Raw genomic sequence first — 6,726 nt, forward strand, 5'->3', positions numbered from 1 at the left:
AGGGGCTCTCTTCCAGCCAGGAGGGGTTCCTTCCAGTCAAAAAAACATGGTGGAGGGAGGGCTCCCGTATTTTCTGTTACTGGGGCTTGTTTTCCTGTGGATTTTTTCTTTTCTTCTACTGTCTGGCATTAGTATTATTGCTGCTTCTGTTCCTTTTCTTATCTCATTGCTGTTTCCAGTAAATTCTCTCAGCCTGTGACCTTTGCCTTTTGTGCTTCCAATTCTTCAATCTGCTGCAGCAGGGAGGGGGAGGGGAAAAGGGAGGGAGTGAGCGAGCAGGGGTTTGGAGTTTCAGTGGGAACACTAAATTGGGGAGTACCATTCCTAAAGCATGCTGTTCAACAAGAAACTATTTGTTGTGCAGCTGGATCCCTTTGCTAGGTGAAGGTTTCCTCTCTCAAAACTGCCTGGTGCCTTTTCCCCAGGAAAAGTCCTGCCTAGGAGAAACTCTCCTTTTCCAGGACAAGGATTCTTAAGAGAAATGGATGCACATGGCACAGTCTATTCCAGGATAGCCACAGCTGTTCAAAGCTTTCCGTGTACCGGATGGGTGATTTCCAGGACCAGCTCCTGGGCCCACTGGCACTGAGGTTCCTGACAGCTGTATTTCTGAGAGGTGATCCCCAACCCCCCCACAGGCCCGGCAGCACAGACAGTCCCGCTGGGCTGCGTTTGAGCAGCTGCTCCCCTCGGCTGGGGGCAAAGGCTGTGCCTGCATCCCTGCCCTTCCCTTCTCCCTTTAGGGGCCTGCTCAGGATCACAAGCTGTTTGCCCTGGATGTGACCATAGGGACTGCAGACGGAGTCCTCTTGGTGCACACCAGCCAAGCTGTGGGAATGTCTCTGGCATGCCTGCTGTGCCAGCTTTCAATCCCCAATGTGCTGGAATTTAAGGCAGGTCCAAGAGGAAGGACAGCTTTTGATGCTGTGTGTCTGCTTTAATTGCAATGCCATGACTAAAGCAGAAGTGATTAAGAATCTGAGGCTGTGTTTGTGGAAATGCAAATCTGAAAATGATCAAGCAGGACATTATACCTTCAGCAATCCTTGTTTGTATTGTGATTTCTTCATCTAATTTAACAAGTGTCCAAATCTTTTCATAGATACTGAGTCTCTCTGCAGCTTTCACAATGTCTTCTATCTCCCGCTGCAAGAAAAAACCTTGTTGGTAAGAAAACACCTTCTGGACAGGAAAAGAGTTACCAAGGACTGACATGTCTGAAATGAGCCATCTCATTCAGACTGTTGCTGGATTTCACTGTGGCTGAATCCCTTGCATGGTGTGCACACACACACAGATATGGAGAGAGTTCTTGTCAGATCAAAGTGATAGGACTGAACAAATATAGAGGTTTGTATATGCTCGTGGTTCTTTAAACATGAAGTGATGGGGAAAAAAAAGGTTTTAAATTCTAATTTTTAAGAGCAAGTTATGTATAGGAATTAGATTTTGAGGTGAAATTATGCAAGATGACACTAAAGATATGGAAAGATACTGAATAAAAACAACAATATATTTTGAACTACCACTGGGTTTTTTTCTATTTGAAGACCAAGGACATGCATCCTGCATTTCTGCCACAGAAAGTCTTGCTTCTATATTTGGTTAAACCATCATGAAAATGAAAATAAAGTTGAAATGTGAGTTTCACAGTTGCAGTCTTTTTTTTTCTTTTTTTCTATTAGAAAGAACATATTTTTAAATATTTATATTTATTCACATATAAATATATAATATATATATTTATATTATTATATATATTATATTAGAAATAACGTATTTTTTGTTATTAGAAGTAACAGCCCAGATTCATCTCGCTGTTTTGCTCAGCTTTAATCCTGAATGACATCTGTTGGCGGGATGAAAGTTGAGATTATGTGACAGCAGAAAATTGGCAAAACTTCCTCTCCATCATCTCAGAGAATGTCCTGACCAGCTGCACACGGGCAGCACAGCCTGTGGAGTTAACCAAGGGTGTCACCTGCTGCAGGAAGTCAGAGTCAGAAATAATTATGTGTCCCTACACTCATTCAGTTATAGGGAGTTATAATTTACAATTGACACAAACTTGGCTCTTTCTACCTGACAAATTCACTTTGCCTGTTTTCAGTATCATTTGGGGATAATCCTGAATGCAGAGCTGAAGCAATGGTTAAATAAAAGGTGGGAATCTAGGTGCTTTAAGAAACAAATAGACATTGAACTTGTGACCATGGAGGTACTGATATTCCATAGCTATCTGCTGTAAACTTCAGGCAGCTCCTCCCTGCCACATGGGATTGGGATACATGTGCAGGCAGGTTTCAAGAAAAAAAATGGTGGATTAGATTGATACCTGACGGGGGGAGAGCTGTAATCCCCCTTAAGCAAGACCCAGAAGGACCACTCTGCATGCAAGTCACTGTGGGACACAAAATGGCCCTTTATTGAACATGAATGCAGGCTTATAAAGGGAGAGCAGGGATCTTTCTAGAACAAAGGGTGGAGACTGGGAGGAGTATTCAAAGGAGCGGCCAGTCATGGTAACAAGGGGTGGAACTTATTCAAACACGAATAAGGAAAAACTATCTATGGGGAGTACTGTAATGCAGCAGGGTTGGACGAAAAGGGAAAGGGTTTACGTAGAACCAATAGGAGGGGTTCTATGTTAAGAAGGAGGGGGTACAGAGAAGGGAATCATACATTCTCATAAGAAAACATATTATGCCAACAAGAGAACAATTGCACAACTAAGTAAAACACTGGAAACAGACACTCGTGTTTTTGATGATCATATCTTGTGCATGACGGCGTAGGTGCACTCTGAGATGTTTTTTTCCTCTTCCTCCGATCTCTCCTGATATGGTTTGAAGCTGGCTCCCTGCCAAGTCTCCAAACCTCACCACAAAAACTCCCCCCCACCTCCTGAACCAAGGGAAAAGGAAAAAAAACAAGAGAACCGAAATGAGAGAGAGACAGCTAAAGCAATATATATAAATATATTTACACTTATATTACAGTTATATACAACTGAAATATATATACAATTTCAGAAGGAAAAGGGAAGGGAAGGGGGAAGGGAAAAAAAGGAACAAAAAACCAAAAAAAAATATATACGATCAATAGCCCAAGATCTAGCAACTAAAAGAATTAGCAAAAGAATATCTTACCACTCTCCTTGGGACAACAGAAAGTTGTGCTGGAACAACCGCCGGCAACCTCTGTCTCCCAAGGTCGGCAAGACCTCACCAGGCCTCACTCCCCAACACGGCAGACTCAACAGCAGGGAACCTGCACCTCCAAAGCCGCCGGAAGGAAAGAGGGGTGAAGGCCTTTCCTCCTTTCTTCTTATACCCTGGCTTATGTAAAAATCGTAGGGAATACTGGGTAAATCTGGGCACTTCCTTGGTTACAAACTGGTCACCAAGGCAGGCCTAGACTAAACTACCACATCTCCTCATTAAGTCTCTTCCACCACTCGTAGGACTCTCTTGGGACACCTCCAACAGATACCCACATCAGGGCTGCAGATTGAAATGGTGCTGTAAGAGGAAGACTTCCCTAGCATTTCACATGTCCAGGTTTTCTTTTAGGTAAGGTAAATAATGCATAGTCAGAGTGCAGGAACAACTGATTCTGTAAATTGCTAATAAAGAAACACTAATAAAAACTGGTAAATTTAACAGCATCTCGAATGCCAATGAAAAGCATTGCTGGTGTAAAAGTGTTCCCAAGGCAGAACTGGGGAGTCTATGGGTCTATTAATCCCATTTAAGGGAGAAAGATAAGACAGTGAACATTCATCATTCCATGCCATTCCTTAGCGACAATGGCAAGCATCTAGATGTGGTAGGAGGACAATTACACTGTCTGTGCAGAAAACACTTCAGGGTCCTTGGATATCCTAGACAGCCGTTCTCACCATGGAGCGTGGGGCAACAACCAACCCAGCAGCTTTTAGGTCTCCCAACCTAAAAGGGAGGGTTACCCAACACTTTCAACATGAAACAGAAAACCAGAAAATAGCTGAGCCTTTATCTGCATCTTTGCAATAGGGTATATCCCAAATTCAACACGATCCAAAAATTAGGTGAGGTTTTTTCAATGGGCCACTGACTGCATGACACCCTGTAGCACAGGCTTAGGGAAGTCTCACAGTATGCCTGAATTACCAGAGACACAAAAAAGGCATTTTTGCAATAAACATAAAAATAAAAGCCAAGCAATGATTGAACAACACATCCAATGAAAGATAAAGAACTCAGACATGCCAAGGAATTTTCTGATGGTTCTTTCCCTCCAAAAAATTACTTCATTGTTCATGAAGCAACATCGTCCGGCCTCAACAGCTGAACTTGACAAACATTTTTGCCTGCTGGGGATTTCCAGGGATTACTTTGACTACTGATAAAGCCTTTAGCATTATGAAGTTAAGTCACATTGAATGAAATATTCAAGATGTGCAAAAAGTCCTACTCATAAGGATGAACTGTCATTTGGATACAGTACCATGTTACTATCATTCATTCACTGACCCTTGATGAAAGACAGGAAAGATGAGATACTATCTTGTTAAAACATCAAAAAAAATCATAGTGTCTTTATTTTGTATAGTGAGAACTCCCCTGTTTAAACATGGGCACCAAGGTAGTGTTGCCCATTTGTTTGTACCTGGCCTGCAGAGGGCTCTGATATATTAAACTTTATTCAAAGGCAACTTCCAGCAAACCTAGAAATCATAGCTGGAGCTGTTGCTCCTCAGCCCAAGCTGCTTTCTTCAGTCAGTGCTTTCTTGTGTAACTTGGCAAGTGACACCGGCCTGTGGTTTTTAAATCCCCAGGGTATGTCCATGGAGGTCTGGGGCCTGTACCTGGGTTCAGCTGCACATGCGTTGGAAGTCAATCGGTGCACCTGTCTGTGGGTTCAAAAGCGGAGAGAGGTGGGATAGGACAACACGCTTTTCTTAAGCACAGGATTTTCTCAAGCAGTATCCAATTATTCATGTTAAAAAGCCTGGAAAAATTACCTTTAAATAACAATATAGCTCTTTTGACAGATGTGTCGACTGATGCCTTTTTGTTCTTTCATATGAAGAAAATGTGAATTATTTTCCTCTTTATAATTAGTGATGTTATAGTCTCACTATATTCCACTTTTGCCAGTATGGCCCTTAACTCCGTGAAAATAAAAGCTGGATAAAACTGAACCTGCTAATATACAGTCACATAAACCATAAAAGGCTTGTGCATTAGGCCCATCATATAAGAACAGGTATATAAAGTGTTTGTGATTGCTTAGATACAGGCTGGACTTGACTAGGAAGCAAAAGCTCCAGCCATGGTACCTTCTGGTTGAGGCTGAAATTAAATTGTCATAGAGTCGTTTGGGATGGAAGGGACCTTAAAGATCACCTCATTCCCACTCCTCCCCAACACAGGCAAGGACATCATTGGCTCAGGTCCTTTCATGCTTCCCTACAGACTAGGAACCAGGAGCATTTCTTTGCCAAGTCTCTGAGCTAGAACACTTATGGCAATAGGAAAAGTTATTCCCACTCATCCATGTGCTCACTGGAAGCTCGACAGGGCAGGTGCTTACACCTGCAGCCTTCCTATCCTCTGTTTTCCTTTTGCATTCAGTAACACATTTTGAACAGCCTTGACAGTTGTGAAAGTAAAATTATTGGCTTTTGTTTTTTTCCTCTTTAGTCTGCACAGAATCCAAAATATTCCCACATCGCTCTTGAATGTGTGCAGTGATACAGCACATCTGTAAATGTGTGATAGCACTGAGCTAGTGCTGGGAGCCTATTGTGGCACATACTGCTGAATACAACTATGGACAAAAATACTGACCTATCCCTACATCTCTGAACCTTATAAAGGTATGTTCCCACATTTGCCTAAAGAAATATAGATATTTTTTCTTAAATAGCTTCATTAAAACAAAACGAAAATTGTAATTTTCATTATTATTTTAATAGCAAACCCACAGATTTCCAATCTCCCCCTTTACCTCCCTGCTTAACGTTGTATTTTTATGTGCTTTGTTCCTTTGATGCAGTTGGTATTTTATAGAGCACTAGCAAACAAAAGAAATTGCTCAGTGTCCTCCTAATTTTCACCAGCAATCTAAACTGTAGTTTAATACAAACCTCATTAACTTTTGAAGTAAGGGCTTGGTTATATAATTTGAGCTACATTAGCTGTACCTTATGAAGTCCTACACTTTTTGGCTGCAATGCTTCCCCAATTGGTATTTCATGGTCCAGACAATTTACAGCAGCTTTTGCCTATAATGACCCATTATTTGAGCTGTACAAATATGCTAAACAGGTAATTCCACTGACATTGTCAGCATATACAACCATAATGCAATGACTCCCCATTTATCTGCATGACTCCAATAGCTTTTATATGTGTAAAGTACATACTCTATTACATTTGTTAGTATTTCTGATAACATATGTCTGTATTCAGAGATGTAATTACAAAAAGGTAACGTAAAAGTGCAGTCTCTGTTTATTAAATGTACCTAGCATTTTGTGCCATTTAAAAAATGTAACTAAATGAAACAAAAATAAATATGTCCCCATGACATTATGAATACTCATGATTAATATTGAAATAGTAATAGTACTATAGATAACATGACATCAAATTACAATAGTGTAACATTTTCAATACTATCCTTAAGACTGCATGAGCCTCTCCATTATGCATTCCTATCTTGAGAAGTTACAGAATA

This window comes from Pipra filicauda, unplaced genomic scaffold, assembly GCF_003945595.2.
Source record: "Pipra filicauda isolate LSUMZ 115617 unplaced genomic scaffold, ASM394559v2 scaffold575_size278286_pilon, whole genome shotgun sequence".
Classification (NCBI taxonomy): Eukaryota; Metazoa; Chordata; class Aves; order Passeriformes; family Pipridae; genus Pipra; species Pipra filicauda.